The 24,635-nt window shown below is 46.9% G+C and overlaps 1 protein-coding gene across 1 annotated transcript in view; it reads left to right on the top strand.

The window, feature by feature from the left end:
- Positions 1–24,635, top strand: part of Pnkd (PNKD metallo-beta-lactamase domain containing) — a 92,528-nt gene that overhangs the window by 29,886 nt on the left and 38,007 nt on the right. The gene's annotated exons all lie outside the window — the stretch shown is intronic.

Genomic DNA, 24,635 nt, shown 5'->3' with positions numbered 1-24,635 from the left:
GGTAGGATCTTGCTTTCGTCCAGGCTGACCTGGATGGAATTCACTGTCATCTCAGGGTGGCCTTAAAGTCATGGTGATACTCCTACCTCTGCCTCTGAGTGCTAGGATTAAAGGCATGTGCCACCATGCCCAAGAAGCCATAACTTTTGAGTTAGGGTCCAGAAAGCAGGTAGGTTTGGTAATGGAGATTAGCAAGCAGTGACATGAAGTGGAGGGGGCAAGGAATTTCAGAGAAACGGTAAGAAACCCAGAGTGTCTGAGCAAACATGTTTAGGATTTTGGCCAGGATCCAAAGGAGAGATTGAACTCAGAAAAGCAGGAAGGCTTAGCAGTGAAAATCTACAAGCAGCAACATGAGGAAGGGGCTTCTGTGGGTTTGAGTTCATGACCTCTTTATGGGGATAAATGCTCTTCCTACTTCCTTAGCATGTCTTTAGGTGAAGGATACCTTGACTGGGTGCTGGACACAGTCTCTGGACTGGATGATGGACAGTTTTTTGTTTTGTTTTAATTTTGTTCTGTTTATTTTTATTTATTTGAGAGCAACAGACAGAGAGAGACAGAGGCAGATAGAGAGAAGAGAGAGAATGTGCATGCCAGGGCCTCCAGCTACTGCCATGCGCCCCCTTGTGCATCTGGCTCTCATGGGTCCTGGGGGATCAAACCTCAAATCAGGGTCCTTAGGCTTCACAGGCAAGTACTTGATCACTGAGCCATCTCTCCCGCCCTTGTTTTGTTTTTTGAGGTAGGGTCTTGCTCTAGCCCACACTGACCTGGAATTCACTATTGTAGTCTCAGGCTGGCCTCAAACTCATAGCCATACTCCCATCTCAGCCTTCCAAGTGCTGAGATTGAAGGCAAAACTCTGATACTTTCAATCCCCTTTTCACCAGGGAAAGGGAAGCTGGGGTCCAAAACTGATCCATCCTCAGTGGCTCAAAGCCTGCTCGCTAATGCTTCTGCTGCTCACTTGTGGTCTCTGTGGAAAAATGGAGTTCTAGCAGACCTCTTTTTTTTTTTTTTTTAGAGCAAGAGATAGAAAGAGGGAGAGAGAGGGAGGGAGAGAATGGGCACACCAGGCCGGTAGCCACTGCACATGATCTCCAGAGTGGTCCTGGAGAATCAAACCTGGGTCCTTACCTGGAAAAAACAAACAAAAAAGCAAGGGCTGGAGGGATGGCTTAGCAGGTAAGGCACTTGCCTGCAAAGCCAAAGGACCTAGGTTCAACTCCCCAGGACCCACATAAGCCAGACGCACAAGGTGGCACATGTGTCTGGAGTTCATTAGCAGCAGCTGAATGCCCTGGTGTACCCATTCTCTCTCTCTCTCATAAATAAAATTAAAAATTAAAAAATATATAATCCCAGCAGAGATAGGAGGATTACCTTAAATTCTCCTGAGAAAGAATGAGAACCTGTCTCAAAAAGTGGGGGGGGGGGCTGGAGAGATGGCTTAGCAGTTAAGGCACTTGCCTGTGAATCCTAAGGACTCAGATTCGATTCCCCAGGACTCATGTAAGGCAGATGCACAAAGTGGCACATGCTTCTGGAGTTTATTTGCAGTAGCTAGAGGCCCTGGCGCTCACATTCTACCTCTCTTCTTTGTATCTCTCTCTCTCTCTCTCTCTCTCTCTCTCTCTCTCTCTCTCTCTCTCTCTCTGCTTGCAAATAAATAAATAAATAATTTTTTTAAAATTAAAAAATTTGCTGGGCGTGGTGGTGCATGTCTTTAATCCCAGCACTCGGAAGGCAGAGGTAGGAGGATCACTGTGAGTTCGAGGCCACCCTGACACTACATAGTGAATTCCAGGTCAGTCTGAGCTAGAATGAGACCCTTCCTCAAAGAAAAAAAATTTAAAAAAAACCATTTAAGTGGGGGGAGGGCTGGAGAGATGGCTTAGTGGTTAAGGCACTTGCCTGCAAAGCCAAAAGACCCAGGTTCAATTCCCCACGCTCCATGTAAGCTAGATGCACAAGGTGGCACATGCATCTAGAGTTCATTTGCAATGGCTGAAGGCCTTGGCACACCCATTCTCTCTCTCTCTCTGTCTCTCTGTCTCTCAATCTATCTTTCTCTCTTATATAAATAAATAAAGTGGGGGAGGTCAGGTGTGGTGACACTCTCCTTTAATCCCAGCATTCAGGACACAAAGGTAGGAGGATCACCCTGAGACAACATAGTGAATTCCAGGTCAGCCTGGGCTCAAGTGAGCCCCTACCTCAACAAACTAAAAAAAAGAAGAAGAATAGAAAAGAAAGAAAAACCTAAATAACTAAGTAAACTTACAAAGAACAATAAATAATTATTTTCATAAACAATCCCCATTTTCTCCAGCAACCTTTGGGAGTACTTAAACTAACAAAAGTGCTCACTGTTTATGTGAAATTCAAATCCACTGGGTGTCTGAGATTCTTCTGGCAGGCCTAGCCAGGAGGAAAGTCAAGTCCCAGCAAGTGGGCGGCAGCAGGAAGGGTGGGGGTGGAAGGCTGAAGTTTGGCTCAGAAATGCTTGAGCTTGAACCAAAGCTGAGAGACTGGTCAGTAGGGAAGGGCCAGTAGGGTGGGCCAGGATAGGAAATGGGAGGCTGCCTCCTCAGCAGAATTTACCTGTGGCCGTGCCCCTCTGGGCCAGCCCTGGGGCTGCATAAATTCCTCTCATTGCTGCCAGGCTACCTACCCTGGGTTCTCCACCCCAGCGAGAGTGTTGTGTTTATCTCTGCTTTCTCAAGACAGTGCCTTCCCTCCCCGCCCCACCAGAGGACTTTGTATTTACTGAACTGAGTGAAAATGCCACTCTCTCCCCGGTGATGAGACAAAGTCACATTCACCCCGAGGCCTCCCCGGGGCCACCTCTGATGCTTCATTGTAGAACTGAGGGACCGTGGCTGCTCTCAGGTCAGGCAGGAGGCTGGCAGACGTGAAGAAGGGAATGTAGGGCCTGGAGGCGCTTCTCCCTACAAATTAGCCTTATTGACCGTGATGTTAGCATTTCAGATCCCCAGCTCACACGGGAATGCTGGGCGGCAACCTTGTGTGAGCCCAGCAAGCATGACACAGAGACAGGGAACCCCGGGCCCAAGCTGGCTTTAAAAAGGAGAGCCATCCAGGAAGGCACCCAACATCGACACATGTGCCCACACATCACACGTGACAAGCTAAGAAGAAAAAGGAAGGAAAGAACTGATCATAGCCTGCAGTGATGGTACTCACTGATACTGTACCTGGGGGGGGGGGGGAGGCAGGGGAGTTTCAAGCCAGGCTGAACAGCAGAGTGAATGAAGGAGAGGAAGGAGAGAGGGAAGGGAGGGAGGAAGGGAGGGAGGGAGGGAGGGAGGAAGAAAAGGAAGGCTGGCTGAGAGAAACAGTGGTACAGCCAGGCATGGTGGCGCACATCTTTAGTCCCAGCACTTGGAAGGCAGAAGGAGGAGGACTGATGGGAGTTCAAAGCCACCCTGAGACTGCATAGTAAATTTCAGATCAGCCTGGGCTGGAGTGAGACCCTACCTTGAAAAACCAAAAACAGGCTAGAGAGATGGCTTAGTGGCCAAGGTGTATGCCTGCTAAGCCTAAGGACCCAGGTTCGATTCTCCAGGTCCCACGTAAGCCAGATGCACAAGGTGGCACATGCATATGGAGTTGGCTGGAGGCCCTGGTGCACCCATTCTCACTCTCTCCCCCACTCTCTATCTCAAATAAATAAATAAAATAGATAAATAAATTTTAAAAATAGTGGTGAGTTGTTTGGGTGTCCCAGAATGGAGGGGTTTGCCTCAGCTTTGGCACTGCAGGGTTGTGAGACGTGGGCTCATCTCTTCACCTACCATACTGCTTGAGTGTCTTGAAGCCTTCAGTGACCTCATCCTCACAAAAGGCATCCCAAATGATGTGGAAATACTGTGTGACTCAGACCCAGCTCAGTCTGGAGAGGATTAGAATGAGGAAGCCTGGGCTACAGAACCAGCCTGACAACTGTCAAAGGGGCCAGGGCCAGAGCAGTCTCCCCACCATTAAAATTACCGGGAGTGTTTGTGAAAACATGCAGATTCCCAGGGGGATACCTCTCCTCCCCTACCCCCACACCTGGGGCTCAACATCTTCAGGGAGGCCTAAGTGAAGGCCCCAAGTGAATCATCGGCCAACTCCAAGTTCAAATCACTGATGGCTGTGGGACCTTAGGGATAGTCCTTAGCTGCTTTGAGTCTTGGTGTCATCTGTTCAAAGGGAGGTAATAATTATAATGCCATTGTAAAAATTAAAATAGAGCTATGGGGTTGGAGGGATGGCTTAGCAGTTAAGGTGTTTGCCTGCAAAGCCACAGGACCCAGGTTTGATTCCCCAGGACCCACATTAGCCAGATGCACAAGGGGGTGCACGTGTGTGGAGTTTGTTTGCAGCGGCTGAAGGCCTTGGTGTGCCCATTCTTTCTCTCTCTCCCTCTTTCTCTGTCAAATAAATAAATAAAATATTAAAATAGCAGCTGTGAAGCCAGGAGAGACAGACCTAGAATACTAGTTCTCAGGAGGCTGAGGTAGTAGGATCAATGTGAGTTCAAGGCCAGCCTGGGCCACAGAGTCATTTCCAGGTCAACCTGGGGAAGTGGCCTCGTTTTAATTTCCCAGCACCCACAGAAAGTGAGAGGGATGCACAGTGGTGCATGTGTCTGTGACCCTAGCAAGCCTACAACCACGGGAGGCAGAGAGAGCCAGGAGAACCCGAAGCTCCAGGGCAGACTTCTTTGCAATGGCAAGAGATCCTGTCTTCGGGGAGGGTTTATGATGGAGAATAGAGTTGCAAAAGGGGAAAGTGGCAGAGGGGGGGATTACTACAGTTTATTGTGTAGGCACACTTTGCATAGCTTTTGATTGAAACCTCAACTCCACCACCACACCTTAAGATCCGCCCAGTGACGCCACCTCCAGCCAGATGGCTACAGATGCAAACTACAAACTAATGAAACATTGAATATGTTGGGGGCCCATCTATTCAAACTACCACAGTGTATATGGGGGCTGGGATCCAAACTCTGCTTGGTAGGCTTTAGGGAGCAAGCACCTTTAACTACTGAGCCATCTTCCCAGTCCCCAAAATATGTATATGAAATAAGATTTCCAAGAGATTCATTTGCACGTTGAAGTTCAAGGAGCAGTTGCTCATTCGATAGCCCACTGCAGATCGAGGTGGTGGTTCTTTGCTTTGCCTGGTGACATGGGGAAGCAAGGTCAAGGCTGGGAGGCAAGGTGCAAGAAGGTACTAGAGAGTGTTTGTTTGTTGAGACAGGGTCTTATGTAGCCCAGGCTAATCTTGAACTCCTTCTCCACCTCTCACAGTGATTCTCCTACCTCTTCTTCCTGAGTGCTGGGATTAAAGGCGTGCACCACCACACCCGGCTCTTTTTTTTATTTTTATTTTATTTTATTTTTTAATTTTTTTTTGTTCATTATTTATTTATTTATTTGAGAGCGACAGACATAGAGAGAAAGACAGATAGAGGGAGAGAGAGAATGGGCGCGCCAGGGCTTCCAGCCTCTGCAAACGAACTCCAGACGCATGCGCCCCCTTGTGCATCTGGCTAACGTGGGACCTGGGGAACCGAGCCTCGAACCGGGGTTCTTAGGCTTCACAGGCAAGCGCTTAACCGCTAAGCCATCTCTCCAGCCCTATTTTTATTTTTGATGATAACAGGGATCAAAATGTGCAAGAGTTCTACTGACTGTACTACATCCCCAGCTCCAAAATGTATTTTTAAAATTTCTTTTCAAGTTTGTTTATTTTATTGAGAAAGAGAAAGAGGAAGATAGTGAAAATGAGTATATCAGGGTTTTCAGCCATGGCAATGTGCTACCATGTGCACCCGGCTTACGTGGTTATTGGCGAATCAAACCTGGGTCCTTTGGCTTTGCAGGCAAGTGCCTTAACCGCTTAGCCATCTCTCCAGCCCCAAAACATAATATATTTTTTAATTTAGTTATTTTGAGAGAGAGAGTGTGTGTGTGTGTGTGAGAGAGAGGACAATAGAGAGACAGAAAGAACAAGAATGGGTCAGGGCCTTTAGCCACTGTAAATGAACTCCAGACTCATGTGCCACCTTATGTATTTAGCTTATATGGGATCTGGGGAATGAAACCTGGGTTCTTTAGCTTTGCAGACAAACACCTTAACTGCTAAGCCATCTCTCTAGCCCCCAAAAGGTTTTTATTAGTTTATTTGTGAAGAAAGAGACAGAGAGAAAGAAAGAAAATCGACACACCAGGGCTTCTAGCCACTGCAAATGAACTCCAGATGTATGTGCCACTTTGTGCATCTGGCTTTACATGGGTACTGAGGAATCAAACCCAGATTGTTAGGTTTTGCAGGCAAGTGCCTAAACCGCTAAGCCATCTCTCCAACCCCATGATATTATTTTTCTTTCTAAACTCTTTTAAAAGAAAATTTATAGACAGGCGTGGTGGCTCATGTCTTTAATCCCAACACTAGGGAGGCAGAGGTAGGAGGATTGCTGTGAGTTCGAGGCCACCCTGAGACTCCATAGCGAATTCCAGGTCAGCTTGGGCTAGAGTGAGACCCTACCTCAAAAATCCAAAGAAAAAAAAAAAGAAAATTTATTTATTTATATGAGAGAGACATATACATAGAGAGAGGTAGAGAGAGAGATAGAGAGGGAGGGAGAGAATGGGTGTGCTAGGGCCTCTAGCCACTGCAAATGGACTCCAGATGCATGTGCTACCTTGTGCATCTGGCTTCTGTGGGTCCTGGGGAATTGAACCTGGGTCTTTTGGCTTTGTAGGCAAGTGTCTTACCCACTAAGCAATCTCTCTATCCCTTTTTAAACTTATTTATTTATTTATTTATTTGCTGACAAATGCCATAATTAAAGACAATAAACCATGATAATTCTCTCCCCTTCCCCACTTTCCCCTTCACAAATCCACTCTCCATCATATCCCCTCCCCCTCTCAATTAGTTTTTTTTTCTCTCTCTCTCTCTTTTAATGTTTATTGATTTGAGGGAGAGAAAGAGACAAAGGGAATGAGCACACTAGGGCCTTTGGCCACTGCAAATGAACTTCAGATGTGTGCGCCATCTTGTGGCTTACATGGGTCCTGGGTTCTTTGGCTTTACAGGCAAACACCTTAACTGCTAAGCCATCTCTCCAGCCCTCTCTTTGATTTTGATATCGTCATCTTTTCCTCCTATCATAAGGGTCTTGTGTAGGTAGTACCATGCACTGCATGATCATGGATATCGAGGCCAAATTGTGTCTGGAAGAGTGCATTGTAAGCAGTCCTACCCTTCCTTTAGCTCTTACTTTCTTTCCACCACCTCTTCTGCAATAGACCTTGAGCCTTGGAGGGGTGATAGAGATGTTTCAGTGCTGAGCACTCCTCTGTCACTTCTTCTCAGAACCTTTTTCTTTTCTTTTTTTCTCAATTTTTATTAACATTTTCCATGATTATAAAAACTATCCCATGGTAATACCCTCTCCCCCGCCACTTTCCCCTTTGAAATTCCACTCTCCATCATATCTCCTCCCCATCTCAATCATTCTATTTAGATATATACAATACCAACCTATTAAGTACCCTCCTCCCTTCCTTTCTCTTCCCTTTATCATGGTGCCTTCTGAGTCATCCCAGAGGTCACTACCATCTGAAAAGAGAAGCTTCTCTAATCAAAAGTGAGAGTAGCATTAATACATGGGTAAGAACATTAAGAGAAGTGCTTACCAGGAAGTTTGGTGAGCATAATATGTGCATTTATCCAGACAACAACAGGAATTACACCCCTAGGGCTTGTGACCTCCTATATATTTTAGGAGGGGGATTTGAGGTAGCATCTCACTGTAGCCCAAGCTGATCTGGAATTCACTATGTAGTCTCAGGGTGGCCACGAACTCACAGTGATCCTCCTACCTCTGCTGCCAAGTGCTGGGATTAAAGGCGTGCACCACCACACCTGGCTCCATGATTTTCTTTTTGCATTGTCTTTTGTTTTTTGAGGTAGGGTCTCACTCTAGCCCAGGCTGACCTAGAATTCACTATGTAGTGTCAAGGTGGCCTTGAATTCATAAGCAGTCTTCCTACCTCTGCCTCCCGAGTGCTAGGATTAAAGGCATGTGCCACCATAGCCAGCTTCCATGATTTTTTTTGAATGCATGTGTGTATGTATGTGTGCATGTTTGTGTGTGGGGTGTGCACATGTGCATGTGTATGCATGCAGGTGGAGGCCAGAGAACAACCTCAGGTATCCTCCTCAGAAACACTGACTACTTCCTCTAAGACAAGGTCTCATTAGCTTAGAACTCATCAATGATGCTAGACTGGCTGGCCATTGAGCCTGAGGAATCCTCCGTCTCTACTACCTTCCCAGCTCCGGAGTTACAGGAGTATGCCACCACAGCTGGCTTTATTTTGTTTCACTGAGGCAGGGTCTTGCTCTAGTGCAGGCTAGCCTGGGACTCACTTTGTCCAGGCTGGCCTCAAACTCATTGTAACCCTTCTACCCCAGCCTTCACCTCCTGAGCACTGAGATTACAGGTGTGTGTCATCATACCATATCTTTGAAATCTGGTGTCTATTTTACATTTACAGATCTATATTTAGGTCAAATATAAAAAAAAAAGTTTGTCTCAGGGTGGCCTTGAACTCACAGTGATCCTCCTACCTTTATCTCCCAAGTGCTGGGATTAAAGGTGTGCCCTTCCAAGGCTCAGGGTCTAATGCGGAAGAGGTGGCGTAAAGAATATTAGAGCCAGGGCTGGAGAGATGGCTTAGCGGTTAAGCGCTTGCCTGTGAAGCCTAAGGACCCCGGTTTGAGGCTCAGTTCCCCAGGTCCCACATTAGCCAGATGCACAAGGGGGCGCAAGTGTCTGGAGTTCGTTTGCAGTGGCTGTTAAGTCCTGGCGCGCCCATTCTCTCCCTCTCCCTCTATCTGTCTTTCTCTCTGTGTCTGTCGCTCTCAAATAAATAAATAAAAAATGAACAAAAGAAATATTTAAAAAAAAAAAAGAATGTTAGAGCCAAAGGAAGGGAAGGACTCCTTACAACGTGCTCCCTTCAGACACAAAATGGCCTGGATATCCATGACCTCATAGTGCCTGACACTACCTACACAAGACCATCATAAGAGGAGGGAAAGATCATGACATCAAAATAAAAGAGAGACTTAGGGAGATGGGGAAGGGATATGATGGAGAATGGAATTTCAAAGGGGAAAGTGAGGGGAGGGTATTACCATGGGATACTTTTTATAATCTTGGAAAATGTTAATAAAAATTGAGAAAAAAAAGCTTGTGCCACCATGCCGGGCATCATTTTTTTTTTTTTTTTTTTAAAGCAGGGCCTCACTCTAATCCAGGCTGACCTTAGATTCACTCTGTAGCCCAGGCTGGCCTCAAACTCATCACAACCCTCCTTACCTCAGCCTCCCAATGGCTGGATTAGAGCCATGCACCACCACAGCCAGCGCACTGCCATTCCAGCTCTCAGTGGCCACAAGTGGCTGGTGGCACACAGCAGCTGGGCAGCCACTGTGGAGGCTGAAGGTGGCAATTCTTTTTGGACCTCATCCCCAGGTGTTTGCATTAGTACTTTTTGTTACAGGATTACACGTAGCCTAGGCTGGCCTTGAACCCCTGAGCTTCTTGCTTTTAACCGCTCAAGTTCTGGGATTACAAGTGTGCACACCCATGACCCAAATCTGCACTTAGACATTCAACTGAGTTCAGTTTACTTCCTTCAAGGGCTCAGCGAATTGACATCCATCTAGGAAGAGCTGGGTGAGAAATTCACAGTCAGTTCCGATACATGACCACTAGAGGGCAGGAGCTGGCTGTCACTGGTCCGCAAGAGAGCGCCGGAAGGACTTTGCCCTCTGGAGGAGGAGCAGTTCCCTCAGCGTTTTCCAAACCATGGCTGAAATCAATTAGAGGATCATAGCCAGCATTAAAAAAGAGAAAAGGCAGGGATGGTGGCTGTTGCAGTCAGGTTCGCATTGCTGGCAGAAAACATCCGAACAAGAACAGCTTGTGAGAAAAAAAGGGTTTATTTTGGTTTATAGATTCCAAGGGAAGCTCCATGATGACAGAGGAAAATGATGCCATGTGTAGGGGGTGGATATCACACCCTGGTCAACATCAGGTGGACAACAGCAAAACAGGAGAGTGTGCCAGACACTGACTGGTAAGGGGACACTGGCTATAACACCCATAAACCCACTCCCAACAATACACTGCCTCTAGGAGGCGCTAATTCCCAAATTGCCATCAGCTGGGGTCCTAGCATTCAGAACACCTAAGTTTATGGGGACACCTGAATCAAACCATCACAGTGGCTTACACTAGCGCTGGGCAAGCTGAGGCTAGCCTGGGCTACAGAGTGAATTCCAGGTTAGCCTGGGCCAGTGTGAGATTCTGCCTCAAAACAAACCCCATAAACTGAGTAGATGAGAGTATTGTCTAGTGTCCCTTTTAAAGTTTATTTATATTGCGTATATCTAGTGTATGAATTTCCATGTACTATGTATTTCAGCCAAAGGTGGTGGGGCACACCTTTAATACACGCTCTGGAGCCTAAGGCAGGAGGACCACTGTGAGTTCAAGGCCAACCTGAGGCTACAGGGTTCCAGGTTGTTGCAGTCCGGTTTGCATTGCTGGTAGAAATCACCCAATCAAGAGTAGCTTCTGGGAAAAAGAGATTTATTTTGGCTTACAGGCTCGAGGGGAAGCTCCACGATGGCAGGGGAAAATGATGGCATGAGCAGAGGGTGGACATCACCCCCTGGCCAACATAAGGTGGGACACAGCAACAGAAGGGTGTGCCCAACACTGGCAAGGGAAACTGGCTATAAAGCACTTAAGCCCGCTCCCAACAATACACTCCCTCCAGGAGGCATTAATTCCCAAATCACCATCAGCTGGGGAGCTAGCATTCACAACACCTAAATTTATGGGGGACACCTGAATCAAACCACCACACAGGTCAACCTGGCCTAGAATGAGAGTGAGACCCTATCTCGAAAAACCAAAAAATAAAATTAAAAAGTACTTTGCTGGGATCCATAATCAAAAAGTTTTAAAAATCATTAATTTTTATAAAGTTTATTTATTTATTTATGTGTGTGTATGTATATGGACATGCCAGGGTGTGTTATTATTGCAAGAAAACCCTAGTCGAGCTTTTTCCATGACAGGCTGGGAAACTGAACCTTTGGCCAGTAGGCTTTGCAAGAAAGCACCTTTATCCCAGGACCCACGTAAGCCAGATGCACAAGGTGGTACATGTGTCTGGAGTTTATTGACAGTGGCTGAAGGTCCTGGCATGCCCCCCTTTTTTTTTTGTTTTTTTGAGGTAGGGTCTCACTCTAGCCCAGGCTGACCTGGAATTCACTGTGACGTCTCAGAGTGGCCTCGAACTCATAGTGATCCTCCTACCTCTGCCTGCCAAGTGCTGGGATAAAAGGTGTGCACCACCACGCCCAGCTTGGCATGCCCTTTCTGTCTATCTGCCTCTTTCTCTCTCTCTCTCAAGTAAATAAATAATTTTAAAAATACAAAAAAGAAAACACCTTTAGCCACTGAGCCATATCCGCAGGTTCTGAAAATCACTATGATCCCTCTTTTTAAAAAAAATAATTTTTTTTTGAGGTAGGGTTTCATTCTAGCTCAGGCTGACCTGGAATTCACTATGCAGTCTCAGGGTAGCCTCGAACTCACAGTGATCCTCCTACCTCTGCCTCCCAAGTGCTGGGATTAAAGGCGTGTGCCACCACACCCAGCTAAAAAAATTTTTTTAATTTGATTCATTTATTTGCAAGCAGAGAGAGAGAGAAATAGAGAGAAGACAGACAGAGAATGGGCATGCCAGGAGCTCTAGCCACTGCAAACAAACTCAAGATGCATATGCCCCTTGTAAATCTAGGTTATGTGGGTCCTGAAGAATCAAACCTGGGTCCTTTGGCTTCGCAGGCAAATGCCTTAACTGCTAAGCCATCTCTGATCCCTCTTATCTGTGGAGGAAGCGCTGAGGCTAGGACAGACAGGGTTGCTTGCTAGCCCGGTTGCTCTCTGGTTTGACTTTGTTTGGAACTTTTTTTTGCTATTTTGTTTCATTTTTTAATATTTTATTTTTTTTTAAATTTATTTGAGAGAGAGAAAGAGGCAGGTAGAGAACGAGAGAGAGAGAGAGAATGGGTACAAAAGGGCCTGTAGCCACTGCAAACAAACTCCAGACACATGTGCTATGTGGGTTCTGGGGAATCAAACCTAATCCTTTGACTTTGCCAGCAAACATTTTAACACATCTCTCCAGCCCTGATTTTTTTATTTTATTTTGAGACAGATTCTCACTCAGTTGCCTAAACTTGCCTTGAATTCACTCCACAAGCCAGGTAGGCCTTGAATTTGTAGTCTTCCTCCCTCGACATTCCCAATAACTGGGATTACACACCTGTGCCATCAGCTTTTGCTTCCGTGTTTTTAGATGCTTTATATTCTTTAAAAAAAAGAAAAAAAAATCAGCCAGGCGTGGTGGCACATGCCTTTCATCCCAGCACTTGGGAGGCAGAGGTAGGAGGATTGCCGTGAGTTCGAGGCCACCCTGAGACTCCATAATGAATTCCAGGTCAGCCTGGGCTACAGTGAGACCCTACCTTGAAAAACCAAAAAAAAAAAAAAAAAAAAAAAATCCACAGAGCAGTTGGGTGTGGTGGAGCAGGCATGGTGGCAGGACCACCAGGATCAGGAAGGCAGCTCATTGCACTGTAGCCACAGTCAGGAAGCGGAGCTAACAGGAAGTGGGGCTGGGCTCTAAAATCCCAAGGTCCACTCCCCGGTGACGCACTTCCTCTAGGAAGGAGCGTGAGGAACACATCGCATTAGGGGGTTTCCTTAGTCCCTTAGTCCTTTCGCGCCCTCTGACTGCTTCATCACCAGGCTGGAAGCATGACATCAACGGTCAGCATGGGCGTCAGGTGCAGTTCAGCCAGACTTCATCCGGACTGCGTCACACAGCAGCTCTGTGCTGGGGTCACTCATTTAGCCTGTCCAAACTTCAGCTCGCTCACCTCCAAAGACGGCGGGTCACTCCCTTCCTTACAGAGTTTGAGGAACGATGACAATGACACGTGCCCCGCACCTGCCTTGTGCTCAGCGGACAGGACAGTCCGCACGCTTGCCCTTCCTTTCCCACGCCTGAACATGCGTGAGGCAGGCAAGGAGCAAGCCGCGGGAAGCACAGTTTCTGACTACAAGGAGGTTGCAGGCTTGTAAGGAGATACAGTTGTTCCCCCATATCTCAAGGTGAGAAAGCAATTACTTTAAAATAAATATTTAGGGGCTGGAGAGATAGCTTAGCGGGTAAGGCGCTTGCCTGCAAAGTCAAAGGGCCCAGGTTCGACTCCCCAGGACCCACGTAAGCCAGATGCACAAGGGGGCGCACGCATCTGGAGTTCATTTGCAGTGGCTGGAGGCCCTGGCATGCGCATTCTCTCTTTCTCTCTCTCTCTCTCCCTGCCTATTTCTGTATCTCTCCCTCGCTCAAATAAATTAAAATAAAATAAATATTTAGGAGCTGGAGGCAGAAGTAGGAGGATCAACATGAGTTTGAGACCACACTGAGACTGCATAGTGAATTTCAGGTGAGTCTTGAGAAACAAAAGAACCAAAAAACAAACTGTTGCAGTCCGGTTCGCATTGCTGTTAGAAATCACCCAACCAAGAGCAGCTTCTGGGAAAAAGAGATTTATTTTGGCTTAGAGGCTCGAGGGGAAGCTCCACAATGGCAGGGAAAAACGATGGCATGAGCAGAGGGTGGACATCACCCCCTGGCCAACATAAGGTGGACCACAGCAACAGGAGGGTGTGCCAAACACTGGCATGGGGAAACTGGCTATAAAGCCCATAAGCCCGCCCGCAACAATACACTCCCCGCAGGAGGCGTTAATTCACAAATATCCATCAGCTGGGAACCTAGCATTCAGAACACCTAAGTTTATGGGGGACACCTGAATCAAACCGCCACACAAACAAACAAAAGTATTGAAAGAGGAAATTGAGAGAGAGGGGGATATAGGTGAGTTGGCAGAGTGCTTGCCTAGCACGCACAAAGGCCCGGGTTCAATCCCCAACACTGCGCAGTGGCACACGCCTGTAACTCCAGCACTTGTGAGGTGGAGGCTGGAGGATCAGAAATTCACGTTCATCCCTGGCTACACAGGGAGTTTGAGATCAACCTGAACTCCATGAGACCCTGTCTAAAATTGTAAGCATGTTGCAGTTATTTATTTATTTACTTATTTTGTAGTGTTAATGGTCAGACTCAGGATCTTTCTATGCAGGGCACTATTCTGCTATGGAGCTGTGTCCCCAGCCAGGTGAGTTTATTTTGCAGCTGTAAAGAAGCTGGACTTAAGGAGAGGCATATTAGCTTCCCCGAGGGGCTCCCCCTCCCTGAGCTGGCGCATTCCCCAGATGGTGAGCTGGGGCCCTAATGAGTTACAGTTAGTCCTAAGAATGTAGTTAGTCCCTGTGGGTGTACTGAGCCAGAGAAATCTGCCCTCAAGGACTTCTCAGCACCCCTTGGGAGGCAGAGGTAGGAGAATTAGGAGTTCAAGGTTATTTTCCTCAGCTACATGAAATCCTGTCTCAAAAATAAATAAATGAATAAAGATTTCTCCAGGGGCTGTGGGGCGCAAACCCCAGAACAGCAGGCAGTAAGGCTGCAAAGAGGACTTCAGGTGAGAGCGAGGAAAACTAGGAAGCTGGGTTGAGGCCCCGTTGCTAAACTGAGTGGTTCACATTGGACAGCGTAGACACCTGGCTTCAGAGGTCACTGGTTCCGAACAGGGCTGCCAAAGGTTCTCTCTGAGGTACTTTGGGCGGGTGGGTCTGGAGGGAGCTGGTCTGCATTGGGCTTGATGTGAGAACCCCAGGACCTGACTTGGGATAATGGCAGTGCAGAATGGAAGAGAAGGGACGACATACCCTTGAATCCTTGATATTCGTGCCTCATAGGTTGAACGCCCATGAGGACCCAGTGGTTGATGTTACAAGAATGGTATAAGACGCAATAACATCAATGAATGTGTACAAGAACCTGGCCCTAGAATTCACTTTGTTTCAGGATGGCCTCAAACTCATGGTGAGCCTACGTCTGCCTCCAGAGTGCTAGGATTAAAGGTGTGCGCCACCATGACCGGCTACTAGCAAGCATTTTTAAAAAGATATATTTATTTAGCCGGGCAAGGTGGCACATGCCTTTAATACCAGCACTTGGGAGGCAGAGGTAGGAGGATCGCTGTGAGTTCCAGGCCAGCCTGAGGCTACAGAGTGAGGATTGCTGTAAATTTGAGGGAAGCCTGGGATTACAGAGTAAATTCTAGGGCTAGAATGAGACCTTACCTTGGAAAACAAAACAAAACGGGGCTGGAGAGATGGCTTAGCGGTTAAGCACTTGCCTGTGAAGCCTAAGGACCCCGGTTCAAGGCTCGACTCCCCAGAACCCACATTAGCCAGATGCACAAGAGGGCGCACGCGTCTGGGAGTTCATCTGCAGTGGCTGGAGGCCCTGGTGTGCCCATGCTCTCTGTATGGGCCTCTTTTTCTCTCTCTCTCTGTCACTCTCAATAGAAAAGAATAAAATATTTAAAAAACAAAAAGGAAGGGAGGAGGGTACTTAATAGGTTGGTATTGTATATATGTAAGTACAATGATTGAGATGGGGAGGTAATATGATGGAGAATGGAATTTCAAAGGGGAAAGTGTGGGGGAGGAGGGAGGGTATTACCATGGGATACTTTTTATAATCATGGAAAATGTTAATAAAAATCGTGAAAAGAAAAACAAAACAAAACAAAAAATTATGACAGGTGGGGGGAGAGAATGGGCACACCAGGGCCTCTTGCCACTGCCAAATGAATTCCAGACACACGTGCCACTTTGTGCAGCTAGCCCTGCATGGGCACTGGGGACTCAAACCCAGGCCGTGGGGCTTTCAAGCAAGCACCTTAAATGACTGAGCCTTCTCTCCAGCCCTCCCTTACTTGCATAACCACAGTTAATCCTCAAAGCAGCTCAGGCAGGTTTTCAGCTCCTTCAGTGGAGAGAGTGAGATTTAAGTTGATTGAGAACATTGCCTCCCAGGCAGCACTAATGGCAGAGTGAGAATGTAGTCCGGCCAATCAGCCCAGCACCCGCCTTCCCCATAAGGAACTCCAGGTGTTGTTGAGTGGCACCTGGAACCAGTCCTTAGCCTGCTGAGGACAGTGACAGAGGAATTCATGTAATGAACGGGACACCATCACCTAGGCCAGAGTCAGCAGAGGAGGCTTCCCTTAGGTGCAGGTCCAACAGTTGGTTCATTTACCACTTGACAAACATGCGTCTAGAACTGTGTATGCCAGGCACTGTCTGTCTTTGGGCCGGGGGGCACAGGCAGATGGTCCCCTGAAGAACCGTTGCCGCAGGCCTCACATCCTTCCCGCATGCTGTCAGGCACTGTTCCGATAGCTCTGCGTCGTTGGTTTCCTCGAGGAAACTGAGGCCTGGAGAAGTTATGCACGGCCCGTGTTGCCAGGGCTCATCCATGGCGAGTTCGGGGTTTGCTGAGGAACGGGGTGGGAGAAGCGGTTGTAGGTCAGCAGTGGACAAGGACGCTGCTTCCCTGTGGTCAGTGCTGCTGGGCCGCAGCCAGGAGAAGGTAACTGCAGCAGCGAGCTTTGACAGTGGCCACTCAGAGGAGGTCATGCACAGGTCTCTCTGGAGCAGCAAGCATTCAGGCAGTAGCTGAAGTCTGGGCAAGCAAGGACTACACAGAGAAGAGGTGGCTGGGCAGTTTATGCTCATAAGTCACCAGACTCAGGAAGCTGAGCATTGCAGCCAGCTTCGAGTTGCTGGCACAAAGCTCCCAGACAAGAGCAGCTTGCGGGGGAAAGAAAGAGTTTATTTTGGTTTATAGACTCACGGAGAAGCTCCCCGTGATGGCAAGGGAAAACGAAGGCATGAGAAGGGGGTGGACATCACCCCCTGGCCAACAGCAGCAGGAGAGTGTGCCCAACACTGGCAAGGGGAAGCTGGCTTTAACATCTGTAAGCCCACCCCCAACAATACACTCCCTCCAGGAGACTCCAATTCCCAAATTGCCACCAGCTGGGGACCCAGCATTCAGAACCCCTAAGTTTATGGGGGACACCTGGATCAGACCACCACCCTGAGGTACTTGGCCAGCCTGGGCTACATAGTGAGGAGGAAGAGAAGGAAGAGGAGAGGCTCAAGGAACCAAGGAGCAGACTCTGGTTGAACACAGCCACACGTGAAGGGACAGCCACAAGAGGCTGTGAGAGGCTGGGACACAAAGGGAAACGCAGCATGCTTCACGGTCACGGTTGCTACTTACTGTTCAGGGACAAGAATTACCAGTGAGTGACAAGTGGGTTTGACCTCCAAGGGAACACAATTAATTAGGATGGAGAGGTGGATAAAGATGCCCAAATGATGACATGAGAATAGGAAGGGAAAAGGAGAAATAGTTCTGCTTTCGCAGAGTATCTTTTTAAAACTGTGATATAGGCCAGGCATGGTGGCACATGCCTTCAATCCCAGCACTCGGTAGGCAGAGGTAGGAGGATCGCTGTGAGTTCGAGGCCACCCTGAGAATACAGAGTGAATTCCAGGTCAGCCTAAACTAGTGAAACCCTACCTGGAAAAACAAAACAAAACAATAAAAAAATAAAATAAAATAGTGATATAGGCCAGACATGGTGGTGCACATCTTTAATCCCAGTACTCGGGAAGCAGAGGTAGGAGGATCACCGTGAGTTCGAGATCAGTCTGGGACTACAGAGTGAATTCCAGGTCAGCCTGGGCTAGAGCAAGAACCTACCTTGAAAACAATTACAGTGACATATTCATACTGTAAAAGGTGGTGAGATCTTTTAAAGCATACACAAGAAAATAAGGGCCAGGCATGGTGGCATAGGAGGGCCTCTGGCCACTGCAAATAAACTCTAGATGCATGTGTTGCTTTGTGCATCTGGCTTTATGTGGGTCCTGGAAATCAAACATGGGTCATTAGACTTTGCAGACAAGTGCCTCAACCATTGAGCCATCTCTTTAGTCCTCTTTTTTTTTTTTTTTTTTTTTTTTTTGAGGCAGGGTCTCACTCTAGCTTCATAGCAATCCTCTTACTTCAGCCTCCTGAATGCTGGGATTAAAGGAGTGCACCACCACACCCAGCTCCATGTATTTTGTTTTGTTTATTTTTATTTATTTATTTGAGAGTGACAGAGAGAGAAAGAGGCAGTTGGAGAGAGAATGGGCACGCCAGGGCCTCCAGCCATTGCAAAAGAACTCCAGATGCGTGAGCCCCCTTGTGCATCTGGCTAACGTGGGTCCTGCGGAATCAAGCCTCGAACCAGGGTCCTTAGGCTTCACAGACAAGCGCTTAACCACTAAGCCATCTGTTCAGCCCTCCATGTATTTTTGTTGATAGAAGCACCACCATATCTGACGCCTTTAATCCCAGCACTTGGGAGGCCGAGGTAGGAGGATCACTGTGAGTTCAAGGCCACCCTGAAACTACATAGTAAGTTGAACCACCCCCTCCCCCCCCACAAAAACCAGAAGTACCATCATATCAATCATACAAAATGCACACAGGTTTTTGTCTGGTTCTTCTGTGGTACTGGGGATTAAACCCAGGTCCTCCCCATGCTGGGATTAAAGGCAGGTGCTACCACGCCTGGCCCTTAAAATGTCTAGTCCACACTGACCTCAAACTCGTGATCCTCCTGAGTTCACATCTTCAGCAATTTTCTGCCACATTCCTGTAATGCCTGGGAGGTAGAGATGTGTGTTGTTCAAGATCATCCCAGGCCAGTCTGGGCTATGTGAGACCTTTTCTCAAAATAGAAGAAATAATAAATAAAGCTGCACGTAGGCTGGAAGTCCAGCTCCGTGGTAGAGCACCTGTTTACTCTGCACAAGGCCTCTGCACCACAGCAAGATTAGACCCCTTTTAAGAACAAGGAAGACCCTAGAAAGCCTTCAGCCCATCTCCATCACTGTCACCCTCTGAGCAGCTGTGTGACCTGGAGCTGCTGAATGGATCTCTCAGTCCTTGATCCGTAGGGTCCTGTGAGGACTGAGGGCTGTCTACGTAGAGCCTGGCACATGATGTGTGCTATATAAATATTTGCTATTATTACCTGATGGCCGGAGTTCCATCACTTTCCCCAGTCTAACCAATAATAGTTGGTTGGGTAATGAGTGTACCAACTGGTTTGGACCAATCAAGATCCATCCACCAGGGCTGGGGAGGGACTCAGAGGCTTCAGCTATTGAGAGGAGGGTGGGTAAAACAGAAGTTAACAAGAAAAAGCAGGTGTGTGGAGGGAGCGGATTAGAGAATCAGCCAACAGAATCTGCCTCCTCCGTGTTGGTTAAAAAAAAATTTTAAAAAGACAAAAAACCTTTTTTCAACACATGAACACAACTCTATTTGTGCATTTTTTTTTCAAGGTAGGGTCTCAATCTAGACCAGGTTAACCTGGAATTCACTGTGTAGTCTCAGGCTGCCCTCAAACTTATGACTCCCAAGTGCTGGGACTAAATGCATGCACCACCACATCCGGCTGTGTTTTATTTTATTTTTTTAACTTTTTATTTTGAGGCGATTTTCCTGCCACCCAGCTTTTCCAGATGTCCATATCTTAACTCTAGAATTAGCATGAAACCCAGGCGCTTATACCCATCTGTAGGCTTTGCCATTTGACAAGTGAGCCGGTAGTGTCCTTTCAGTGGCTCATCGTCTAACCCCGGATCACACATTGCACAGGGCTCCCGCTTTCTACAGAGGCCTCCCAGTGGCTGCCTTTTGCTTCCAGACCTTGGAGCAGATGAGAGTCTTGGCTCCCTGGGGAACCCTGGCCGTAAACTTAAACCCCTGCTGCCTTGAACTTTCACACACATTTCCATCAGAACATCTCATGCTCCCTCTCATCTCCCAGCCTCTCCCTGCTCACTTGTGCTGGGGATTGAGTTCAGAACTTTCTCATGCCTCATGCTAAGAAAGTGCTCTTGTTGGCCTGGTGACACATGCCTTTAATCCCAGCACTTGGCAGGATCATTGTGAGTTGGAGGCCACCCTGAGACTACATAGTAAATTCCAGGTCAGCCTGGACTAGAGTGAGACCCTACCTCGAAAAACCAAGAAAGAAAAGAAGAAAAGGTGGGGGGAGGAGGTGACTCAGAAGGCATCACAGTGCTGAGAAGAAGGGACAGAGGAGTGCTCAACACTGAAATATCCCTTTCACACCTTCCAAGGCTCAGTCAGGGTCCATTGAGGAAGAAGTGGCAGAAAGAATGTAAGAGCCAAAGGAAGGGTAGGACTCCTTACCACATTCTCCTCCAGACACAAAATGGCCTGGATATTCATGACCTTACAGTGCCTGACAATACTTACACAAGACCATCGTAACAGGAGGAAAAGATGATGACATCAAAATAACAGACTAGCCGGGTGTGGTGGCGCATGCCTTTAATCCCAGCATTTGGGAGGCAGAGGTAGGAGGATTGTCATGAGTTCGAGGCCACCCTGAGACTCCATAGTGAATTCCAGGTCAGCCTGGGCTGGAGTGAGACCCTACCTCAAAAAACCAAAATAAATTAATTAATTAATTAAAATAAAAATAAAATAAATTAATAAAAGACTGACTGAGAGGAGGAGGGGATATGATGGAGAATGGAGTTTCAATAGGGAAAGTGGGTGGAGGGAGGGCATTACTGTTTGGGTATTGGTTACAGTCATGGAAGTTGTTAATTATATTATAGGATTGATTCCCCAGTGCGACCAGACTTCCAGCCACTGCAAACGAATTCCAGATGCGTATGTGGGGTACTGGGGAATTGAGCCTTGAACCCGAGTCCTTAGACTTCACAGTGCTTAACCGCTAAGCCATCTCTCCAGCTGCCCTCCTCCCTTTGTTTTAAGGGCTAACACCAAAGGCCAGTCCACCTAGGTAGCCGTGCGAGACTGTGGAGACAGAAGGGGGCGCTGTAGCCATTGTGGATGAACCTGGATCAGACACTTGCTCCATTCCTGCCAAGGCAGGGTGGCATCTTCTGGTTTTCTCTTTGAGCTTCTGTCCTTAACTAACTGCCTGAAAGAAGCTAGCTTTCTCTTGTTTCTCCTTCAAAAGTGTACGGACCTGACCGGGCTAGGTGGCGCTACACACTTCCAGCACTTGGGAGGCAGAGGTAGAAGGATTGCCTTCAGTTGGAAGTCAGCCTGAGACTACCAGTGAATTCTAGGTCAGCCTGGGCTGGGGCGAGACCCTGCCTGGGCGAGGGGGTGGGAAGTATTTGGGCCTGAAAGAAGCTAGCTTTCTCTTATTTCTCCTTCAAAAATATATGGGCAAGCCAGAGCCTGTAGCTGCTACAAATGCAGACGCATGTGCCACTTTGTGCAGCTTGTGTATCTCACTTTCTGTACGTACTGGGGAATCAAACCAGAAAAACAAGCTTTGTAAGCAAATGTCTTTTAACCCACTGAGTCATCTCTCCAGCTCTAGCCTGATGTTAAAAAAATTCTTTTTAGTTATAACATCTTTTCATATTTATTAGTTATTTTAATCCCCTTATTAAAGTCCTTGTGTTTTCTAACTTAGTTTAGATCTTTTTTTTTTTTTTTTTTTTTTTTGTTTTGTTTTTTGAGGTAGGGTCTCTCTCTAGTCCAGGCTGACCTGGAATTTACTATGTATTCTCAGGGTGGCCTTGAACTCACAGGGATCCTCCTACCTCTGCCTCCCGAGTGCTGGGATTAAAGGCGTGCGCCACCACATCCGGTTTAGTTTAGATCTTTATGTGTTAAGTAAGTTAGCTGTTTGACTTATTTTCCATTTTTTGTTTAATTTATTTAATTCTTAATTTTTATTTATTTTATTAGAGAGAGAGAGCGAGGGAGAGAGAATGTGAGCATGCCAGGGCCTCCAGCCACTGCAAATGAACTCCAGATGCATTTACCACCATGTGCATCTGCCTTATGTGGGTACTAGGGAATCAAACCTGGGTCCTTAGAATTTGCAGACAAGCATCTTAACTGGTAAGCCATCTCTCTAACTCCCCACTTTTTTTTTTTTTTTTTTTGGTGATTGGGTTCCACTCTAGCCCGAGCTTATCTGATCTGGTACTCACTCTGTAGTCCGAGGCTGGCCTCAAATTCTTGATCCTCATACTTCTACCTCCTGAGTGCTGGGATTAAAGGCATGCACCAACACTCCTTGCTCTTTCACTTTTTTCTTTAAAAAAATATTTATTTATCTGCAAGCAGACAGAGATAGAGGAGAGACGGAGAGATAGAGAAAATGGTTGTGACAGGGCCTCCAGCCACTGCAAACAAACTCCAGATGCATGTCCCACTGTGCACTGTGCATCTGACTTTACCTGGGTACTAAGGAATCAAACTTGGGTAGTTAGGCTTTTCAGGCAAGCACCTCAGCCACTGAGCCATCTCTCCAGCCATTCTTTTTCTTTCTTTAAAAAAAATATTTATTTTGTCATCTTTGAATTTATTATTATTATTATTATTATTATTATTATTTTTGTTTTGTTTTTCGAGGTAGGGTCTTACTTTAGCTCAGGATGACCTGGAATTCACTATGTAGTCTCAGGGTAGCCTCGAACTCACAGAGATCCTCCTCCTCTGCCTCCCGAGTGCTGGGATTAAAGGCGTGCGCCACCATGGCCAGCTTCTAATTTATTTATTTATTTATTTATTTTTAAATATTTTTTTTGTTCATTTTTTATTTATTTATTTGAGAGCAACAGACACAGGGAGAAAGACAGATAGAGGGAGAGAGAATGGGCGTGCCAGGGCTTCCAGCCTCTGCAAATGAACTCCAGACACGTGCGCCCCCTTGTGCATCTGGCTAACGTGGGACCTGGGGAACCGAGCCTCGAACCGGGGTCCTTAGGCTTCACAGGCAAGCGCTTAACCGCTAAGCCATCTCTCCAGCCCTAATTTATTTTTTTCATTGACAACCTCTATAATTGTAGACAATAACCCATGGTAATTCCTCCCTCCCCCCACATTCCTCTTTGAAACTCCACTCTACATCATATCCCCTCCCCCCTCAATCAGTCTCTTGGGCCATTTTGTGTTTGGAGGAGCATGTTGTAAGGAGTCCTGTCCGTCCCTTGGTTCTTACATTCTGTCCGCCACCTCTTCCACAATGGACCCTGAGCCTTGGAAGATGTGACAAAGATATTTCACTGCTGAGCATTCCTCTGTCATTTCTTAGCACGATGGTGCCTTCTGAGTCATCCCAAGATCACTGCCATCTGAAAAGAGAAGCTTCTCTAACCAAAAGTGAGAGTAGCATTAACATATGGGTATGAACTTTAAGAGAAGTGCTTACTGAGCAGTTTGGTGAATATAGTATATATATTTAGCCAGACACAAGCAGACATTACACCCCTAGATCTTATGACTACCCCTGTTTTAGGTTTTTAGTATCAGGGATGTATTCCTTCCCATGGAGCCAGCCTCCAGTCCAGTTAGAGAGCAGCTAGTTTCCACTATAACAGACATGCCACTATTGCACCCATTGACTCATTTGGCCTGGCTGGCCAAATTTAAGTGTCCATTGTTGAGTATCTCCACTGGTGATTTCTCTCTTTACCATTGAACTGCATGCAGAACAGCTTTGTCAGCTGATCTACATGGAGGAGGTGTTTAGCTCAGTTCCAGCAGCATTTCTCAGTGGCCTTGCAGCTCAAGTATGTGGAGTCTTTAGCAATAGAGTCTTACCATCTATTCCTGGTGGGAAACCAAGGGCTTTGGCCATGGCCTGTAATTTTGGGGGGATATCAGTGACCTCCCTGGCCAACAACTCACTGGAAAGTATCCCGTCACTGGCACTGAAATTTGCTAGTAACAATCTATGGCTTCTGAGTGTTATATTGTCCAAAAAGGTAGGTTTTTTATTTATTTTTTACTTTATGAGAGAGAGAAAGGAGACAATGGGCATTCCAGGGCCTCCAGCCACTGCAAACGAACTTCAGACCCATACACCGCCTTGTGCATCTGGCTTTATGTGAGTCCTGAAGAATCGAGTCTGGGTCCCTAGGCTTCACAGGCAAATGCCATAACCACTATGCTATCTCTTCAGCCCTCTTTCTTTTTCTTTTCTTTTCTTTTCTTTTCTTTTTTTTTTTGAGGTAGGGTCTCACTCTAGTCCAGTCTGACCTGAAATTCACTATGTAGTCTCAGGACGGCCTTGAACTCACAGGGATCCTCCTACCCCTGTCTCCGGAGTGCTGGGATTAAAGCGTGTGCCACCACGCCCAGCCCTCTTTTACTTTTTGGAGATAAGGTCTTACCACACACATATCCCTGGCTAGCCTGGTAACTCACTATGTAGCCCAAACATGCTTTGAATTCCTAGCGATCCTCCTGCCTCAGTTACCCTAGTGCTGGGATTACAAATGTGTGCCACTACTTCCAGGTGGTTTAACAATTTTTTTGTTGTTGTTGTTTTCAAAGTAGGGTCTTGCTCCAATTCCTAAATTGCCACCAGCTGGGGACCTAGCATTCAGAATTCAAGTTTATGAGAGACACCTGAATCAAACCACCACATTTCTACTC

Source organism: Jaculus jaculus, chromosome 4 (genome assembly GCF_020740685.1).
Source record: "Jaculus jaculus isolate mJacJac1 chromosome 4, mJacJac1.mat.Y.cur, whole genome shotgun sequence".
Taxonomy (NCBI): Eukaryota; Metazoa; Chordata; class Mammalia; order Rodentia; family Dipodidae; genus Jaculus; species Jaculus jaculus.
Note: the sequence above shows the minus strand (reverse complement) of the source record. Positions and strands in the feature narration are given on the sequence as shown.